At 45.8% G+C, this 20423-nt stretch overlaps 1 protein-coding gene across 2 annotated transcripts in view; it reads right to left on the bottom strand.

The window, feature by feature from the left end:
* The window catches only part of LOC106572278 (semaphorin-3B), a 69108-nt gene that overhangs the window by 36930 nt on the left and 11755 nt on the right, over positions 1-20423 (bottom strand). Inside the window, exon 2 of one of the 2 annotated variants that reach the window (XM_045695976.1) lies at positions 6704-6787. The exons of the other annotated variant lie outside the window; for it this stretch is intronic. The gene's annotated coding sequence lies outside the window, so the exon portion shown is untranslated. The remainder of the gene's footprint in view (positions 1-6703; positions 6788-20423) is intronic. 2 annotated transcript variants of the gene reach the window in all.

Raw genomic sequence — 20423 nt, 5'->3', positions numbered from 1 at the left:
ACCCCCCCGACCAGGTACAGAGGGTCACAGAGTGGATTAAAGCGCCTTCAAACATAACAGGGGCTTAGTGTCACGACCCCCCTTCCCCCACCCTCTACCCTCAACCAACCCCAACCCTACCCTCCTCCACCCTCCTAAATATTCACAGTCACAGGGGTGGGAAATGCAGCAGGTCCCCTCTGGAATGTGGTTCAAAGATCTCCCTCATTCCCACAACTGATGGTTAAATATACAGCTGGCTGCGACTCTCTCTCTAAAGCACAGGGCCCTGCAGCAGGTGATGATGGCATCTTGATCTGACGGGAAACGGAGACGAAACATGGGAAATCACCTAAGAGAGATGTTCAACTCTTACCACCCGCAGGAGACACACATTGTATTAGGTATACCACCTCATTCACAAATATATCGTTCGCTCCTGCAGACAGCGAGTCACTTGGCATCGAGGCGTTCAGTTACTGTTTGATTGAACGTTAGAATGGGCAAAACAAGCGACCTAAGCGACTTTGAGCGCGGTCTGATTGTCGGTTCCGGTATCTCAGAAACAACCCGGCCTCCAGGGCTTTTCACGTACGACAGTGTCTAGGGTTTACCGAGACTGGTGCGACAAACAAAAACATCCGGTCAGCGGCGGTCCAGTGGGCGAAAACAGCTCGTTGATGAGAGAGGTTGAAGGAGAATGGCAATAACAGTGCAAGCTAACAGGAGGGCCACAAACAGGAAAATCATGGATCAGTAGAACAGTGGAGCGCAGAACGACATCTCAGAACACGTCGGTCCTTATCACGGATGGGTTATTGCAGCGGGTTCCACTCCTATCAGCTAAAATAAGAAGAAACAGTTCCTGTGGGCACACGATCACCAACACTGGACACCTGAGGAGTGGAAAAACATTGCCTGGTCTGACGAATCTCAGTTCCTGTGGCGTCATGCTGATGGCAGAGTCAGGATTTGGCGTAAGCAGCATGAGTCCATGGCGGTACAGGCTGGTGGCAATGGTGGAATAGTGTGGGAAATGTTTTCGTGGCACTCGTTAAGTCCCTTGATTCCGGCGAAAAGGGGGCTCTGACCCGGTACTAGATGGGTGTACCTAATAAACTGTCCGCTGAGTGTATAAGTGAGTACATACACACGTGCATTAGCAAGCACGTACACCTTCCACTACCCACCCTCCAGCTCTGGCACCTTCCTGAGATGGGATTATGTTTGATTGACAGCAACTCTCAGCAGGCCTCTCCAGGTGAAATGACGCTAATATGGCAGCCTCAGCGCCAGCTAAGTCTGTCTCCTCGCTCTTTCATTTCCTCCCATGAATCCCTGCTGCATTTCTTACAGGATTATGGGCTGGAGGTGTTGAGGCCACACTGAGGCAGGCAGATTGGGAGAGCTCTCTCTCTCTCTCAGGAAGGAAGGAGCAATTTTTTTGTCTCTCTCTCTCTCATTCTCTTTCTCTCCCTTTCTCTCTCTCTCTCTCTTCTGTCTCTTTCTTTTTTCTTCCCTATCACTGTTTCTTCCTTCATCTCTCCCTCCCTTCACTTGTTTTTTTCACATCCGTCGAAGAAGCTGGAAAGTGCTCTCTCTCTCGCTCTCTCTCTCTCTCCTCCTGTTCACCTAATTTCTTTAATTCCATCTGGGAGGGTGATGAACTTCCAAACCTCCCTCTGCCCTCTCCCTCTCTCGTCCAGGCCAAACTCTGTGGCCCTGACGGGCGCACACACACACACACACACACACACACACACACACACACACACACACACACACACACACACACACACACACACACACACACACACACACACACACACACACACACACGAAGTATGTGAAAGTCATTCTGACAGCTTAACCTAAGGGATAACCAGCTGCCATACAGTCAGAAGGACATACAGCCACACACTGAAACACACAGTGAGAACTATCCGTGTACAAAATGCCTAAAGCACACTGTAAAGCTATACTGAGGATCTGTAGCAGTGCAACAGTGCTCTGAAGGCTCCACAGGCTGCAAAGCTGTCCTGATGATCCTAGTTATCCCCATTCCCTACACTGCAGGCAGGCAGGCAGGGCTGTCTAGTTAAGGCCAGACCAGACAGGCGATGGCAGAGCAGGCCAGCGAGACGCTCATCCTGATGGGCAGTGATGCGGGCAGACAGGCTGCTTTCAGCACCACTCGGAGACAGATTAATAACCCCAGGCTCTGGAGCCACAGCAAGCCATCCCTGGGGAAATCTCCCTATGTGTGTGTGTGTGTGTGTGTGTGTGTGTGTGTGTGTGTGTGTGTGTGTGTGTGTGTGTGTGTGTGTGTGTGTGTGTGTGTGTGTGTGTGTGTGTGTGTGCGTGTGCGTGTGCGTGCGTACCCGAGGGAAATCTGAGAAAAACGAGTTGTCCTGACTAGTGGTGCAAGTCTAAAAACCTCCCATTTCAGACAGGATGAACAACTCTACTGAACCCCACTACACAGTACTACAGCAACATGAAAATACAGTACATTAGTATTACCAATGCATATTAGAAATATGTCCAAATGCACAAATGGCCATGCCAATGATTAGAACTTTGAGACATATACCATCAACAGTGCACACAGATTTCTGTTTAATTGACAGGCATGTAGGAAATTCAGAAAGATCCACTCAGACTTCACCCACAATGCAACCTCCAGCCTGTGGTTGACACTGTAAGAGGCAGATTAAATGGTTGATTGGCAATTTGTTTTTTTATATTTGGGCTATAAACGCCTTCTGCTCGTACACACAAATGCATGCGCGCATATACGCGCACACACACACACAATGAGAGAGGGAATTCCTGTGCGCTGGGTATGAAGTGCTGTCTCGCCGGGGCAGAAATTCCCTCCATTAAAGTGTAATTGAAGGCAACCAGAACCCGGGGCCGATGATGGATGAGGTGCCCAAAAGGAGGAGAGCATACTGGGGGAAAGGAGGGGCTCAGACCCCCCACATCCACACCATATCCACCTCCAGCTCCACCTTTATACAGCTAAATTAAAGAGGGCAATCAGCAAACTGCACAGCCAGCACGGTACAGAAGTAGGATCTTAATTTGAGCCAGTCTTCTAAAGCAGGAAAATAATCCTGCAGCAACAGGAAATGTGATGGTTTTTTTTTAATGGAAATTACAAACTCCAGAAGCCTTTTGTTGTCCTGCAACAGGGTGATCAAATGAATATCCTACATCTGTAGCACACACAGATTTCTAAAGAGATCCCATGTACAAATATACATACACACAAATGCAAACAACCGATGCACACACATGTAACCAAGCACAAGAACAGACACTGCCACACGCACAAACCTATGCACAAACACATGCAAAAGCGCAGTGCCCTCCACTATTTACTCTTTTGATAGGAAATTGACAGAAGAAAAGTGAGTGATTTACTGTCACTAGCCCATGGAAACACCCCATTGGAAATCACCCTATATCACAGTACCAACAGCTGTCATTAACATCAAAGAGAACACACACGCAAACACTAAAGCTAAGACAATAAAAACGTAAAGGATGTCTGGAATCCATGTAGACTTGTACAGAACACGGAGCGCTTTTTCATCTGATGCCAAGGACAGATTGACAGAACAGCTTTCCTTTCACCACACGCATAGGCCTGTGCACGAAAACACATGCAGAGTCTGCTCATGGACTATTAGCTGTTACCGAAATACTATTACATTGTTCTTCCAATCTCTCTGGGCCCAGTTTTCTGACTCTCACTTCCCTCCCGTTTTCTCTCTCCCTCCTTCCCTCCCTCCCTTAGGTTACAGGTATCCTGCCAAGAGCAGAGTCTAGTTTAGAGGAGTGATCTCAGTTAAAGACTGTTCGTTCCGTCCACAAGGCCAATTCTTCTGTCATCTGCTCCTTGCCCAGCCCAGCCTCTCTTCCTGCTATGCTACGCTCCGCTCCGCTCTGGGCCAATGTGTCAGAGGAAAAAACAAAGCTGTTCAAACTTTGGGACACTACCAGCAGTAACCTGATGTAAGAGTAGGGGCAGAGAGAGAGAGAGACAGAATGAGAGAGAGAGAGAGAGAGAGAGAGAGAGAGAGCAAGGGAGAGAGAAAGGGAGAGAGAGAATGAGAGAGAGAGAGAAAGAAAGAAAGATATAATGAGAGCAAGAGAAAGGGAGAGAGAGAATGAGAGAATGAGAGAAAGAGAGAAAGGGAGAGAGAATGAGAGCGAGAGAGAAAGGGAGAGAGAGAATGAGAGAGAGAGAGAGAGAAAGGGAGAGAGAGAGAGAGAGAGAGAGAGAGAGAGAGAAAGGGAGAGAGAATGAGAGAGAGAGAGAGAGAGAGAGAGGGGGAGAGAGAATGAGAGAATGAGAGAGAGAGAAAGAAAGTTATAATGAGAGCGAGAGAAAGATATAATGAGAGAGAGAGAGAGAGAGAGAGAGAGAAAGATATAATGAGAGCGAGAGAGAAAGATATAATGAGAGAGAGAAAGATAATGTTAGAGAGAGAGGAAAGAAAGAAAGAAAGAAAGAAAGAAAGAAAGAAAGAAAGAAAGAAAGAAAGAAAGAAAGAAAGAAAGAAAGAAAGAAAGAAAGAAAGAAAGAAAGAAAGGAAGAAAGAAAGAAAGGGAGAGAGAGAGAGAAATACTTCCTTTCTTCTTAACCCTGATTTAGACACTGGGTAAAGACACATTGGTGACTGCCAGTACCCTACTCTAAGTACATCCACAGTGGGACAGTCCACCAAGTTCAGACATACACATCCTGTTCCCATTGCCTTTCTCAGACATGCTCACTCATTCCAGCCAATGTTGGTTCACCTAGATACACTGTGCTAATGCGACAAACTGGCTTATGTGCTCTCTCTAGCTGGGAACTGTAGCTGTCTTTTACTGTTAACTTGAACCACCTGAGCATCCATAAAACAGTCAGAGAACATTCTAGAACATTCCTGACCTACGTACTGTACCTGTCACTAATCGAGACCACTACACCTAGTAAAGAATCCAGAGAGGGGCAGGAAAGTCAGCCAGGTCACCCGTGATAAAAGTCAGTATTCGACCTCCATCCATGTCTGAGGACGTCGGGAGATGACATGAAAACTGGCCACTAGGGGCAGCAGTGAGCTCTGTTACAGTCAAGTAGGTGTTGGCTTTGCTAGGGCGTTGTGGACAGGGATGGCTGATAAGTATAAGTATGTATAAGTATAAGCATCGGCCAATGGTTCAAATCCAGCAATAGAACGTATTTTGTTGTTGTTGTTTTTTAAGCCTATCACAAACTTTAACTCTTACCTTAACCATTCGCAGTTAATGCCTAAACTTAACCGTAAACCCTTTTGACGTTTGAGAAACATGGATGAACGTCTAATTCTGACGTGAAACTGTGAGAGCTAGTTGAGTGAAGTAGGCTATCCCACAGCCGACTAGAATAGCTACTGCCGTACAGTAGAGCTTTCATCCCAACTGGCCGATGTGTCACTCACTCAGGCACACACAGCTGCTGTCCATTTTGTGGGATTCTCCCGTGCTGACTCTCTGTTTCTCTTACTCTTTAATTCTTTCTCTTTCCATCTACTTTTCCCTCCCATCTCTGACTGTCTCTTCCTCCATCACTCCCGCCATTCCTCTCTTTCTCTTTCTAAATGATCTGTGTCCTAAGGGTAAAAGAGGGGGGGGGGGGGGGGAAATACAACACTCCCAAACATAAAAATAGTTATTGGGGGGGAAAACACAGTAATGAACATTTTATTTTTCCATAGTAAACTCTTTCTTAACGTAACATTAACATACAGTACACGGCTCTGACCGCAGGCTAATAAAACCATAAAGTATAACTGGATGCACACGACCTCACATAACCCTATGACAAAGCTGGCCAGGGGAACATTGAGGATACATTCTGGGTTAACTCTGTGCAGCGACATACAGTGAGCATGGCTTGCATCCTGTTGGACAGGCAAACCACAGAGCTGCAGAACTCAGCGTGGGATTGGTAATAAATCACAGGTCTCCTCTACACAAGAAACACACATTTTACCAGACAGTCCTATCCAGAGTGACTTACAGGAGCAATTAGGGCACATCAACAAGCTTTTGGCCTAGTCGGCTCAAGGATATGAACCAGTGACCTTTCAGTTACTGGCCCAATGCGCTTAACCACTACGCTACCTGCTGCCTCATGTGGGCAACAAACGTATACACCATCTGACCTGGTGGCAGATGCAGCATACGGCACACTGTCTAAAGCTGAGTAAATACATCACCTAATCATCTCTAAACACCTGTGGGGCTGTAGGACAGACTTCTGGGGGAAAGGGGACTGGAGTCCAGGACCAGACAGACAGACAGACAGACAGACAGACAGACAGACAGACAGACAGACAGACAGACAGACAGACAGACAGACAGACAGACAGACAGACAGACTCACTCACTCACTCACTCACTCACTCACTCACTCACTCACTCACTCACTCACTCACTCACTCACTCACTCATATGGGATATCCATAGAGGAAGCCTAAAGAGGGATGACAAATGCACACAGAGAGAAAGATGGATAGAAATACAGGGAGGGATAGAAAGATGGCCCAAAGGAATAAGCACCGGAAAGAGGAATAGCTCTTCTCACAAATCACCTCTTTTCTCTCCCCCCCTCTCTTTTCTCCTCCGCTCACAAACACACCGTCACCTGCGCAATCCATTGAGCCAAGATAAAAGAGATACTTGCCAACTGCCAATCACATATAATGGAGGCCTCAGCTTGAGCCAATGGGAGGGCCGGATGTCTTAATAAATCTGCGTTGAAGTGGCCCTGAGGGGGAACAGAGGATAGGCTGGGATTACCTCTCCCTAAAACCACTGGAGCATTTAAAACAAACACACACTCATACTGTTGACAACATACACACACTGACACACACACACACACACACACACACACACACACACACACACACACACACACACACACACACACACACACACACACACACACACACACACACACACACACACACACACACACACATACACACACTGACACACACACACACACACACACACACACACACACACATACACACACTGACACACACACACACACACACACACACACACACACACACACACATACACACGCACTGACACACACACACACACACACACACACACACACACACACACACTTCCTATGACTGTGGTGACTAATGAGTGGAATTATGACTTGACCGTAGGAGGCCATGGTCTGGTCTGACCGCTCCTCGTCGTTCCCTCACGGTTCCCCCATAGAGGTGTGTTTGCGTTACGGCGTTCGACCACCACTATGGAGCTGAACAGTAGGGTGCCATGGTCACGGTTAAACCAGCTCAATCCAACCACACGGCCAAGGCAAACTCATCCCCCTGCTGCAGTGCGTGCTGGCAGAGCAGGGACGGCCCACGGAGTCCCAAACCTTCCCTGCCCCTTTCCCAAGCCCAACTCTCACCGCCTGAACCCCCCCCCTACACCCCCTGATACTGACCTCTACCTGCACATACAGTACACCTCCCCCCCTAACCCACCCCACCCCACCCATGCTCTCCACATGAGTGACTCACAAAGACAGACACGCATGCCGGAACCCTGGGATCCTAAACGGAATCTGAGACAGTTACTCTCTGAGGGCCAAACCAGAAGTTACGTTTCTCTCTTTCTCCAGGTTTGGTAAATAGAGAACGGAGAGACACACACGTTTCACATGCATGCACACATTCACACACGCAGGCACACACACACACAGAGAGAGAGCTAGCCACGGTAGGGTCTGGTGTCCCAGACACAGAGACAGACAGGGGAGTGGGACAGGGGGACAGTGGTGTAGAGCTATCAGTCCCCCTCCCTAATGAAAACAATGCAATCTACCCGACGCTAATTGACTTGTTAATTGGGCCTATACTGTAATTAACCGTTTCAATGAATCCAGTTAATTCTGTCCCAATGTATCTGTCCTATTGTCTAGTCAATTCAGTCAATATGAGACACAATGGTCATACTATCTCGTTGTTATTTTCATGTAGAAAACCTTTTTATTTTGCAGTTAGATCTGGAGTAAATTCACATATTGGCCTGAGTGGGAATATATAATTTAGTGTTGTGTCTCGTAAGGTAATGTCATACATGTTGACTAGACAGACTCCTAGATATGAATGGTATATCTATTTACCCAAGTCTGAAAAACAGCAAAAGAACATTGGCTAAGCTGGAACACTAGTACCAGCCCACAGCAAATTAATGGAATCGAACGTTCGCAGAGCCTGTTTTGACTGGAGTGACGCTTAGAATTCCATTTCGCCTACCACTACAATCTGTTCGTCGGACGAAACTGGGGGAAAAAAACGACTTGTGTAGAAAGTAAACATCCGCACCTCGATGGTGTCAACTGTGCTTATGTAACGGCCGTCGTCGCAAGAAAACCAAGATGCAGCGGAGGTTGTGGATTCATTATAAATATTTAATAAAATGAACCACTATAAACAAAACATCAAACAGCAACGAAAGCTAACAGTCCTGTCTGGACAAAAACGAACGAGACAGAAAACAATCCCCCACAAAACCCAAAGGAAAAACCTGCTCCTTATGTGTGACTCCCAATCAACAACAACAAACTTCAGCTGTGCCAGATTGGGAGTCACACACGGCCCAAAACAAAGAAATACAAAAAACCTAGAAAAAGAACATAGAACGCCCACCCAATGTAACACCCTGGCCTAACAAAAATAAAGAACAAAAACCCCTCTCTATGGCCAGGGCGTTACAGCTTATGTTTGCGTAATGAGAAAGTAGGGAAAAAATGAAAACGTCTGGCTTTTTCTGGTCTAGTGATCAATGACAAATGAGCTCGCTGCCCAGACGTACGTAATTACAAAGAGGAGATTCTCCTGATTAAAATGGTGCCCGACTTCAAAAAATCTAAATATACACATTGTGAGATATTTGGCAAAATAGACAGACATCCCTCTCCATAGGAAAACAATGGGGGGAGCTCAGCCTTCCAAGGGCAAAAAGTACTTTGGGGCTAGCATTTGATGACAACCGAGCTCGCTGCCCAGTCTTAATTAGAAAGAGGAGATTCTCATGATTTAAATGGCATCGGACTTGAAAACAATCGAAATATACACATTTTAACTATAAACAATGTGAGCAGGTCTCATCGCCAACAATAGCAAAGCAGGCATTGTGACGTTGAACAATAAGCTGGGAATAGAATGTTTGGAAAGCGAGTTGGTGCCACAGTGCTCAATAGAACTAAATAGGAGCTGGCAATGTGAAAAATGCCCTAAAATAAGGCCTGTTTTTTTTGTGATTACTTCAAAACGACGGGAAGCAGCTGGAACATATGGTCATATTATGAAACTGGGCTCCGCGGCGGATGCAGTGAAATAGTTTTTATCAGAAAAAACGTTGATAAAAATGTCATGTGTTCAGTCTATTAATGGTCCATACATGAGACAGACCAGATGCACAGCAGGGTATCAATATGAGGAGTGGGAATCACGGTTAACACACACACACACACACACACACACACACACACACACACACACACACACACACACACACACACACACACACACACACACACACACACACACACACACACACACACACACACACACACACACACACACAGAGAGAGAGAGAGAATACACATTAACATTCAAACATAATTTACACCAAACAAAGCATACATGCACAGTTAGTGTTTATGGAGGAAAGTAAATGGAGTGGCCCATGAACAGACATTACCCATGAAGACCCCACGGAGCTGCTGATAACCAAGGCTGGACCCAGGCAGAGGGGAGTGGGGTAAACAGAGGAGGGGTACCTCCATCTGCCTCCACACGGTACTGAAGGCTGAGCCTCTAGTCATAAAGAACCTGGGGCTGCTCATGAAAGTCTGCTGTTAGATAGAGTGAAGGCCTTTGATGGTACTAAAGGTTTACCACCACTAGAGTGTGTAGTGTGGAACAGGTTGTAAAGATAAGGTTGCCTTAGTCATTTCATCAGAGGGGATCATTGATCCCCTCCCTATGCCACATATATAGGTGATTACTGGGAGGGGTGGGCAAACTGTGGACGAAGGCTTAGCAACTGGTAATGTAACGAGACTATGTGTGGCACTGCCACAGTTGACAGTGCGTATTGCATACACGCACACACACACATAGACACACATATACACACACACGCTTCAGCCTGACAGCTTGGAGAGAAACAGCAGGGGTGGTTAAACCAGCAGGCTGCTCAGAACGACAGGATTAGAGGGTATCATCTGTCACAGAGACAGACAGACACACACACCTAGTCACATAAACACGCACACACACACACACACACACACACACACACACACACACACACACACACACACACACACACACACACACACACACACACACACACACACACACACACACACACACACACACACACACACACACACACACACACACACACACAGAGAGAGACCAGTAGCTGATAGGTGCAGTGAGAATGCTGACTCCACAGTAAAACAGGAGGGAGGCAGAGAGTGAGACAGAGAGTGGCCCAGGCTGGTCCTGCCCTCCAGAATGCCTGCTGTAAAAAGGTAGAACCCTTTTTGGGTTCTTCAAAGTTCTTTAAAAGGTTCTCCTATGGGGACAGCAGAAGTACCCTTTTAGGTTCTAGACAGCACCAGAGTGTAGGTACAGCTGTATTAGATCTCAATGATAAACGCTATAGACAGGACACACGACAGTTAAAACACTCCACTGACACACTGACACATCTATACAGTACATACACATACCACAGACTTCCATTCATACGTAAGAAGACATGCAAATCTTGACACACATAGAACACACACACACACACACACACACACACACACACACACACACACACACACACACACTGTTGACACACATCGACTGGCACAGACACACAGGCGACAGGTCAGCACTTGACACCCAAATCAGATGTCACTAATTATTTACGCTGTCTACCTAAATCCCACTGAGAGTGTAGATTTCACCTTCACCTAGCATAAGAGCCTATTCGCCCACATGATGCAGAACAACACACAATGATTCACTTCTCAAATAGCAGAACCTTTAATAAGCTCCTAACCCGTTGTCCCACATCTCCGTGTCTCTGTAGGTTTCAGAAGGGGGGTGTTAGCAGGAGCAGCGTTATGTGTTCTCCCCTTCTCTGTGCAGTCCACCTATTCTCCTTCTCTGGCTTCTCAGCCATGTTCCATTATTTAGAACCTGGAGGGTGTGTGTTAGGGTGATACACACACACACACACAGCCCCGTGCTCCCTGACGCTCTGACGCGTATTAGCTAATGCATAGAGACGGTCCAGCAAGATTGTGCACAATGACCTTTTGGTGTCCGGATCTGAGAGGAGGGCTGGAATTAAGAGCAAGGTTTGGGTCAGCAGGCCTCCTCTCTTCTTCCATCTCTCTTTTACTGTCTGGGATGTTACTTGGTTTCTTCCCCCCTTTCACATGGTCTCACTATGCCAACGCTATCCGAAGACACCGGAGGTCGCAGTGTGTATGTGTGTCTGTGTGTGAACATCAGTGCGTGTTGATGTGAATTGATGGGTCTCAAGTTAAATAAGAGACACTAAGCAGAAGAATGATGATGTTAACCCTTCCACTCCCTGTGCCCTGCAGGTAAGTGGGACAGACAGGTGATGAGAGACCCCAGAGTGGAGGGAGGGAGGAATTGGTGGAGGTTGGGAGGGAGGGAGGTAGGCCGTCACCTGTCCAGGGTGGGCTCTGCTGTATGTCAGTGTGTGAGAGGAGACCCATAGAGCCCATAAAAGTCAACCTCTTCTGAGTAAAGGGAGGGGTGTGTCTCTGTGGGATGGTATGCCGACAGTTTGTGAGTAAGTAAAAGAGTGGACAGGTACACTCTTAGAAAAAAAGGTGCTATCTGGAACCTAAAAGAGTTCTTCAGTTGTCCCCATACACTCTAAAAACAAGGGTTCTTCTAAGGTCCTCAAAGATCCTTGAAGAACCATAGGGTTCTTGGCTCTGAAAAATGCCCCCGAAAGGTTCTTCCAAGAACCCCATAGGAGGAACTTCTTTAGTTGGTGCCGGTTCTTCCAGGACCCTAACTGCCCAACTGAAACATTTGGATTTGAATTTGAGATGACAGCAGGTGCAGGCACTTAACTGAAAAGTTGAAAGATCTCCTCAATGCAAGGTAAGGTCTCTCCATTGCAGGATCTAAATTGATATTGTTTTATGATGATACCATCTATCTTTTCATATTTGTGCAAATGGCAGTGTTGTTTGACACTTTGTCCCTTTTAAAAGTATTTAGAAAAACAGAAAATGGACACAATTCAATGGATATCAGTCAACAAAGAGGTTAGAATATGTTATAGGCTACTGTATAGCTGCATTGGTTGCAGATGACTGAACTCTTCTCTTTTGTGTGTGTCTGAGTCTGCAGGTACACTGACGAGGAGTCACACAAAGGTGTGTACAATTGGTATTGGTATGTTGTGCAGATCACATGTATCATCTACAGTTAACTTTGGTTTCTCTAAACTCTTATAGGACTCAGTCACATCAGACATCTTCCTCCTCTCTTACCTCTACAATGAAAATCCCAGAGGCCTCTACATTATGGACAAGGTACAGTGCATTCGGAAAGTATTCAGTCCCCTTGACTTTTTCCATGTTTTGTTACGGCACACCTGTATTTGGGGAGTTTCTCCCATTATTCTCTGCAGATCCTCTCAAGCTCTGTCAGGTTGGATGGGGAGCGTCGCTGCACAGCTATTTCCAGGTCTCTCCAGAGATGTTCGATCTAGTTCAAGTCCAGGCTCTGGCTGGGCCACTCAAGGACATTCAGAAACTTGTCCTGAAGCCACTTCTGCGTTGTCTTGGCTGTGTGCTTAGGGTCGTTGTCCTTTTGGAAATAGTAAAGATGGTGCCGGCAGACATGGCAGCTCTGCCTTTATCTCTTAAGCAACTTGGCAATACTTCGTTTTTTTGTGTGTTATTCATTACATTATTAGCCCAGAAAGTTTTTTTGTGTTATTACATACAGCCAGAAAAAAACGTTTCATATCAGAGCGGCAGTAACTCATGAGGAATAAGATTCTCGAATTGAATACTTTGTTCATACCCCCCAGGGCAATTGAACTTATCCCAGAGGCTGCTCCAAGACGCCACCGGCAGAGAAGAGCTATTCGGAGTGGACTTCTAGTCCGACTCAGGAGGCACGCACAACACCCACCGCTTCCGAGTATATTACTCACTAATATTCAGTCTCTGGACAATAAAGTAAACGAGCTCAGGGCGAGGATCTCCTTCCAGAGAGACATCAGGGACTGTAACATACTCTGTTTCATGGAATCATGGATATACTGTCCCCGTCCATATAGCCAGCTGGGTTCTCAGTACATCACGCAGACAGGAATAAAGAACTCTCCAGGAAGAACAAATGCAGTGTTTGTTTCATGATTAACTACTCCTGGTGTGATTGTGATAACGTACAGAAACTCAAGTCCTTTTGTTCACCCGACCTAGAATACCTCACAATCAAATGCCAACCGTATTACCTCCCAAGATAATTATCTTTGCTTATAGTCACAGCCGTGTATATTCCCGCTCAAGCTGATACCATGATGCCCTCAAGGAACTACCCTGGACTTTGTGCAAACTAGAAACCACATATCCTGACAAAGCAAAGCAAATTTGAGGAAAATGCTACCGAAGTTCAATCAACACATTGACTGTACTCGTGCTGGAGAAATGCTCAACCACTGCTACTTACCCTTCCGGGACGCATACAAGGCTCTCCGCCGCCCTCCCTTTGGCAAATCAGATCATGACTCCGTTTTTCTCCTCCCTTCCTATAGGCAGAAACTCAAACAGGAAGTACCTGTGCTAAGGTCTATTCAAGACTGGTCTGACCAATCTGAATCCATGCTTCAAGATTATTTAGATCACGCGGACTGGGATATGTTCTGGGTGGCCTCTGAGAATAACACTGACGTATACATGGACACAGTGACTGAGTTCATCAGGAAGTCTATAGGGGATGTTGTTCCCACTGTGACTATTAAAACCCACCCAAACCAGAAACCGTGGATAGATGTCAGCATTCGCGCAAAACTGAAAGCGTGAACCACCACATTTAACCATGTCAAGGTGACTGGGAATATGGTCGAATACAAACAGTAAGGGAATCAAACGAGCAAAACGTCAGTACAGAGACAAAGTGGAGTCGCAATTTAACGGCTCAGACACGAGACGTATGTGGCAGGCTCTACAGACAATCACGGATTACCCACGTCACGGACACCGACGTCTTGCTTCCAGACAAGCTGAACACCTTCTTCGCCCGCTTTGAGGATAATACAGTGCCACCGACGCGGCCCGCTCCCAAGGACTATGGACTCTCATTCTCTGTGGCCAAATTGAGTAAGACATTTAAGTGTGTTAACCCTCGCAAGGCTGCCGTCCCAGACGGCATCCCTAGCCGGGTCCTCAGAGCATGCGCAGACCATTCAATCTCTCCCCATCCCAGTCTGCTGTCCCCACTTGCTTCAAGATGTCCAGCATTGTTCCTGTACCCAAGAAAGAAAAGGTAACTGAACAAAGCACTCACTTCTGTCATCAAGTGCTTTGAGAGGCTAGTTAAGGATCATATCACCTCTACCTTACCTGACACCCTAGACCCACTTCAATTTGCATACCGGCCCAATAGATCCATAGACGATGCAATCGCCATCGCGCTGCACACTGCCCTATCCCATCTGGACAAGAAGAATACCAATGTAAGAATGCTGTTCATTGACTATAGCCCAGCCTTCAACACCATAGTACCCTCCAAGCTCATCATTAAGCTCAGGGCCCTGGGTCTGAACCCCACCCTGTGCAACTGGGTCTTGGACTACCTGACGGGCCGCCCCAGGTGATGGAGGTAGGAAACAACATTTTCACTTTGCTGATCCTCAACACAGGAACCCCACAAGGGTGTGTGCTCAGCCCCCTCCAGTGCTCCCTGTTCACCCATGGCTGCATTGCCACGCATGCCTCCAACTCAATCATCAGGGTTGCAGACGACACAACAGTAGTAGGCCTGATTACCAACAATGACGAGACAGCCTACTTGGAGGAGGTGAGGGCCCTGGGAGAGGTGTCCCAGGAAAATAACCTCTCACTCAACATCAACAAAACAAAGGAGCTGATCGTGGACTTCAGGAAACAGCAGATGAAGCATGCCTCTGTCCACATCGACGGGACCGCAGTGGAGAAAGTGGAAAGCTTCAAGTTCCTCGGCGTACACATCACTGACAATCTGAAATGGTCCACCCACACAGACAGTGTGGTGAAGAAGGTGCAACAGCACCTCATCAACCGCAGGAGGCTGAAGAAATTTGGCTTGGCCCCTAAGACCTTCACAAACTTTTACAGATGTACAATTGAGAGCATCCTGTAGGGCTGTATCACCGCATGGTACAGCAACTGCACCGCCCGCAACCCCAGGGCTCTCCAGAGGGTGGTGCGGTCTGCCCAACGCATCACCGGGGACACACTGCTTGCCCTCCAGGATACCTACAGCACCTGATGTCACAGGAAGGCCAAATTGATCATCAAGGACATCAACCTTCCGAGCCACGGTTAGTTCACCCCACTACCATCCAGAAGGCGAGGTCAGTACAGGTGCATCAAAGCTGGGACCGAGAAACTGAAAAACAGCTTCTATCTCAAGGCCATCAGACTGTTAAATAGCCATCACTAGCCGGCACCCATCCGATTATTCAACCCTCCACCTTAGAGGCTGCTGCCCCATATACATAGACATGGAATCAATAATAATAACGTTTACATACTGCTTTACTCATTTCATATGTATATACTGTATTCTATTCAACTGTATTTTAGTCAATGCCAATCCAACATTGCTCATTCTAATATTTATATTTCTTAATTCCATTCTTTTACTTGTAGATATTTGTGTATTGTTGTGAATTGTTAGATACTACTGCACTGTTGGAGCTAGGAACACAAGCATTTCGCTACACCCACAATAACATCTGGTAAATAATAAAATTTGATTTGAACCTTCGCCCCAGTCTGAGGTCCTGAGCGCTCTGGAGCAGGTTTTCATCAAGGATCTCTCTGTACTTAGTTCCGTTCATCTTTCCCTCGATCCTAACTAGTCTCCCACTTCCTGCTGCTGAAAAACATCCCCACAGCATGATGCTGCCACCACCATGCTTCACCGTAGGGATGGTGCCAGTTTTCCTCCAGATGTGACACTTTGCATTTAGGCCAAAGAGTTTAATCTTGGTTTCAATAGACCAGAAAATCTTGTTTCTTATGGTCTGAGTTCTTTAGGTGCCTTTTGGCAAACTCCAAGCGGGCATGTGCCTTTTACAGATTAGTAGCTTCCGTCTGGACACTACCTTAAAGGCCTGATTGGTGGAGTGCTGCCGAGATGGTTGTCCTTCTGGAAGGTTATCCCATCTCCACAGAGGAGATGGGATAACGTCTATATATATCATATATATTCACGTCTCATAGCAAAGAATACTTATGTAAATAAGGTATTTCTGGTTTTTATTTTGAATACATTTGCAAAAATTTTAATAAATGTTTCATTATGGGTTATTGTGTGTAGATTGATGAGGAACATGTATTATTAAATCAATTTTAGAATAAGTCTGTAATGTAACAACATTTGGTAAAAGTGTATAAAAACATCAAAAGTGAACCGTTTTTTTCATTCACATTTACTACAAAAACCAAGGTATGACTACTGCCACGTGCACGTTTCTTTTTCATCATCTATTTGACTACTATTTTTTGGATTCACACACTTCACCCTCCCTACACCTCTGACGAATATAACGGGGAATGTGTTCGATCACCATGCACTGCAAAATCATTCTGGCTATGGATACGGAGAACATCAACACATTAACGTCAACACACCAGAGGGTATATCCATTGGACTTGGGGCTCTGCTGGGAGTTTACCTCTCTTACCTTTACCTCTCTTTGGGTTATTCTGCTTTGCCACTAAAACCATAATAAATACTGACATCTAAAATATAGTGTTATTGTTGCTACTGAAATGCTTAATATTATTAATAATAGGGGAGGGGGGGAAGTTAAAAAATGTACCCCAAAAGGGTCTTCAAAAGTTTCTTCGAGGATCCACTAAAAGAGGTTCTTTGAAGAATCATTTTAAAGGGTTGTTCGAAGAACTTAAAGGGCTTCCCCAAAAGTTTCAATTTGAAGAACGCGTAAAGGATACTGCAGGAACGTTTTCAGAGTGTAGGAGAGTGTAGGTAGAAAACCTTTTTGTTCCAGGTAGAACCTTTTTGGGTTCCATGTAGAACACTTTCTATAGAGGGTTCTACCTGGAACCAAAAAGGGCTCTAACTGGAACCAAAAAGGGTACCCTTTTTTCTAGGAGTGTTTACAGTTACCGTAACGAGAGGTACATCATTATTTCTGGGAATGCAAATAAGAGTGTGTGTAGTGTTGTATGAGTTTGTTGAGAGGTATGTATGTGAAACTGTTGTCAGATGACTCAAATCTGAACCCCCCCCCCCACACACACACACATTTTGGTAGGCTATTTGTTAGATAACTTCTCTTTAATTAGATACATTCAGCTTCTCTTCTGTCATTAATTGTTGCTCTAGAAGACTAAATAAACCCTTGCTTATCAGAATAATGTAATACAGTGACAGAATGAATGCTTCAATCTAGTTGACATTGGTAAAGTTTGTTTTCTCTTTCCTCTTTCATCGCTGATTTTTTCGTACAGCAAAGACGTTTAGGCACCACAGTTACTCTGCGGTTCATTAACTCATTCATTAACTCAACAACAACAACACATTTTCAAATGACATCAGTTTGACTGGTTTTAAGTACATTTAAAGCTGTGAAAACAACCCAACATGTTTTTGATAAGATTTCAGTTTGGCTTGGATGCATATTTTATGTGGTGGAAATACTATCAGCTTTTTTATTGCTGATAAAAGATAGCACCTTTACAGACGATCCCTAACCATGCATCCATTTTCTCAAGATTCTGAAAGAAATACATATTTTTTTCTCCACTCCTGTTCCCGAGTCAAAATGTACATTTGGTGTATAATTTTACTTCAAGAAGTCCTTCATTCTGCAGGACTTAAAAATAACTTAGTCGGGCACTGCTATCATCCTTAGTCGGGCACTGCTATCCCAAAAGTATTTGACGCGCTACAGTTATGCCCTAAAGCTTAGGCTACGCACAAACGGCAGATAAAAAATAATGAAAGAAATCCTCAATGTAGCCTATTGGATATGAATTGCACAAGAATTATACATGTATGGATTTTTAATGCAAAGTTTTCTCTTTATTCAACAAGCCCGCCCGCCCGCCACCCGCCCGCCCTTATTCCAAACAATATATCATGACCCTAAACCCACCCGCCCAGCAGATATAATCACAGGGACTGTGGGTTATGAGTCAACCCCTACATCACTAATGACCTCCAGTGGAAGTCGTCATTCAGAGTACTAAAGGTCTATCAGGGTGGAGGTTAAAGGTGAAGGGATGAGATGTTTGTTTGGCTAACTCTGGGAGGATACACACTGGGACCCGCTCCCTCCACTCTATCAGACACCCACTCTGTCCATCCCTATTACCACAGGGAACGAGGCGGAACAACAGGATGAACCCAATGACCAAAGTCAGGCTGGGAAGGGATATAAGCTGGGCTGGAATAGCCTGCGTTAACACATCTCTAATCAATCTGTCGCTGTCCCCTCTCTTCTCTGTTCTCCCTCATTCTTCTCCTCCTCCTCCTCCTCCGCCCAACACTTCCCAGTGCACCCGTCAGCAGTCAAATTCCTCACACAAGCAATCCATCGCAGACGTGCGCACACACACACGCACACGCACACACGCACGCACGCACGCACGCACGCACGCACGCACGCACGCACACACACACACACACACACACACACACACACACACACACACACACACACACTCCCTGTCCCTTTAATCAGCCAGGGAATGCACGTTTCAGACGGTTGTCATCTCCACCCCAAACACACAGGCGCTCCTGCAGGCCATGGTTAATGAGCTTGGTCTCTGGTAGGGGTGCGCCGGGACTCCGGTAAACAAACTGGCGGTGAGGGACACAAAGGGCCCCTGTGTTTGGCCTCCCAATCCCCACTCATTGTCCCTTTCACATCTCACCGTCAAGGGCCACATGAATAGACCCAGCACCACTTCCCTTCTCATACCTTCCCTGGGCCCCCACCCTGAGAGAAAAGCCTGTCTGTCTATATGTGAATACCCAGCTGCATAGTTGCCATGCTTTCTGCCCTGGGGAGCATGGACAGCACTTCAAACGCGGACAGGAACAAATAGACACTTAACGTAAATGGGCAAGTGTAAGTACTTGTGTTGTACCATCACTCACCCCACGTATCGTACAGCACCTGCTTTTCTACTAGTGTCAATAGTATGATGAGGTTATTCCACAACCTCTCCCTCCGTCTTTCTCATTATTTCTTTTTCTCCTGCTCTCCAAAAGAACCAGCCCCCTTGTCCACCTACAGATGTAGGATCTTAATTTGATCACTCTGTTGCAGGAAATGCAAAACTTGTAGTGTATTTGAGGTTTAAAAATGTTAGTAACTTCCACTTAAAAATGTCAGACTTGATTTTCCCTCACAGAAAATGTATCAAGCCTTACAAAATGTCCATTAATTATCATCCACATAATAATTCACAATTCCTGTTGCTGCAGGATTATTTTCCTGCTGTAGCCAACTGGCTCAAATTAAGACCCCACATCTGTACCATACCACCATACACAACAGAAGATTTTGCTGCCTGGATTTTACTATAACCTATTGCTATTTATATTTAAAAACACACATTTGTTCATATTAAGTAGCCTATAGTAATGATGTGTGATGTTACTGTACTCCCCACCCCTCGGTCAATCCTCTCACCATGTCTCCGCAATGCAGGCTGATCGTTGTAATGCTTCTTAGGTTAATTTGCAAACAGAAAGCTTTATATGCATTTCTTTGCTGTTGCAGTGTAAGCTCTTAGTAACAGAAACACAAACACGTATGTACACTATACACACACACACACACACACACACACACACACACACACACACACACACACACACACACACACACACACACACACACACAGCTAATGAAGGTCTAATACACATGTAGGTAAACGGACCCCAATGTGATTACTGTCAATACATGTGCCTGTTCTCTGTTGTCTTTTCGAAGCCCTCCATCTCCATAGATCTAAAGCAAATACCCACCTCCACCTCCACACACACACACACACACACACACACACACACACACACACACACACACACACACACACACACACACACACACAC

Source organism: Salmo salar, chromosome ssa15 (assembly GCF_905237065.1).
Source record: "Salmo salar chromosome ssa15, Ssal_v3.1, whole genome shotgun sequence".
NCBI classification, from domain to species: Eukaryota; Metazoa; Chordata; class Actinopteri; order Salmoniformes; family Salmonidae; genus Salmo; species Salmo salar.
This window is presented reverse-complemented; position numbering and strand designations above follow the sequence as displayed.